Genomic DNA, 2,140 nt, shown 5'->3' on the forward strand with positions numbered 1-2,140 from the left:
GTTCAATGGTTAAACTGGTTCCACTTCCAAAGATGAGCTTATCTCGACTCCCAGTATTCACACAGAGTGAAGCTCCACAGCAAAAACTGACAAACTGAACCAGACTCCATTTAGAAACCCGATAAAACACTCTCATATTCTGATTAGATTTCTAGATAACTAGTTTTAAAAAGTTCAGTGTTTGTTCTTCTCATAAAGTCGATTCCTAATTTGTACATTTGAGACCTCTGCATAAACTATTACTTTTTGTTCCAGAGGATCTATATACACAAATATTTACAACTTATAGCAGCACTTACTGGGTTCAATGGTTAAACTGGTTCCACTTCCAAAAAAGATCTTATTTCCACCAGCAGTATTCACACAACATGAAGCGCCATAACACAAATTCAGCAGCGATGGACTGAACCAGACTCCACTTAGAAAACACATCATTTTGACAGTAGGCTTCTGTCTAGTTGTGTTAATCACTTGTCTTACAGGGTTTTACACACTAGCAACGGTTTTACACTGAATTCTTTTCTACTTTATGATTTTATGACCCTGAGTAGTTGATTTAAAGTTTTCCATTACTGTCAGCAGCTGTTCACTCATCAGTGAGTTCTGCTGACTACAGCTGTATTCCTACATAAATGTTAAATTGATATTGATGCTCCATATAATATTTATCATTTATGTCAGTACTTACTGGGTTCAATGGTTAAACTGGTTCCACTTCCAAAGATGATCTTCTCATAACCAGTAGTCACACAACATGAAGCGCCATAACACAAACTCAGCAGTGATGAACCAAACTTCAATTATAAATGCCTCATCTTTACTTTGAGATATTAACTGAAATATTGCCTAATAGTCACATAAATCTGTTGCTGCTGTTATTTCAAAAATAAATATCTGCTACAGATGTTACATGCACATTTTGACAGTACAGGTTTTCTGCCTGACATCAGTTTTATACTGAACTGTTTTACATTTTCTAACGATGTTAAGATTTTGAAGTGTAAAAATAATAATTTCCCCTGTCGGCAGCTGTCGACTCATCAGTGAGTCCGTCTGACTGCAGGTTAATACAACACAGTCACTGGGCTATTTTTATTAACCAGTTGGATTTTTATGTATGAAACAGCTACGGTTTGCTTGTATACATGCTCCTTATAAAACATTTATGATCTATAGAGTGTTTCAGCACTTACTGGGTTCAATGGTTAATCTGGTTCCACTTCCAAAGATGATCTTATTTCGATTCCCAGTATTCACACAGCATGAAGCTCCATAGCACAAACTGACAAACTGAACCAAACCCCATTTGAAAAAATGTCAATTTTACATTTGCTGTAAACAAAATGTAAACTCTCCTGTTAATGCTAGTAATTAGTGACACAGAGGTGTTTTTATGTTGATGATCTGAATTTTTGTATTTTAAAAAAATATAATTTTCAGCATCATTTTAACCATTTCATCTCAGAAAGCTTTAAAATCTTTAGAAACTCCAAAACTGTAACATCATCCACATACAACTGTTTCACAACTGATAACATTTACTGAAATGTGTTCCACTTTGTGCTGATTTAACAAACGCCAACAGCGAACATGATCAGGGTCACTTACTGGGTTCAATGATTAATCTGGTTCCACTTCCAAAGAACAGTTTAGTTGCACTTCCAGTATTCACACAACATGAAACGCCATAACACAAACTCAGCAGTGATGAACCAAACCAAACACATGCTCCTTATAAAAAACATTTATGATCTATGGAGTGTTTCAGCACTTACTGGGTTCAATGGTTAATCTGGTTCCACTTCCAAAGATGAGCTTATTACCAGCAGTATTCACACAACATGAAGCGCCATAACACAAACTCAGCAGCAATGGACTGAACCAGACTCCATTTAGAAAACACATCATTTTGACAGTAGGCTTCTGTCTAGTTGTGTTAATCACTTGTCTTACAGGGTTTTACACACTAGCAACAGTTTTACACTGAATTCTTTTCTACTTTATGATTTTATGACCCTGAGTAGTTGATTTAATCTTTTCCATCACTGTCAGCAGCTGTTCACTCATCAGTGAGTTCTGCTGACTACAGCTGTATTCCTACATAAATGTTAAATTGATATTGATGCTCCATATAATATTT

Source organism: Monopterus albus, unplaced genomic scaffold, assembly GCF_001952655.1.
Source record: "Monopterus albus unplaced genomic scaffold, M_albus_1.0 scaffold316.1, whole genome shotgun sequence".
NCBI classification, from domain to species: domain Eukaryota; kingdom Metazoa; phylum Chordata; class Actinopteri; order Synbranchiformes; family Synbranchidae; genus Monopterus; species Monopterus albus.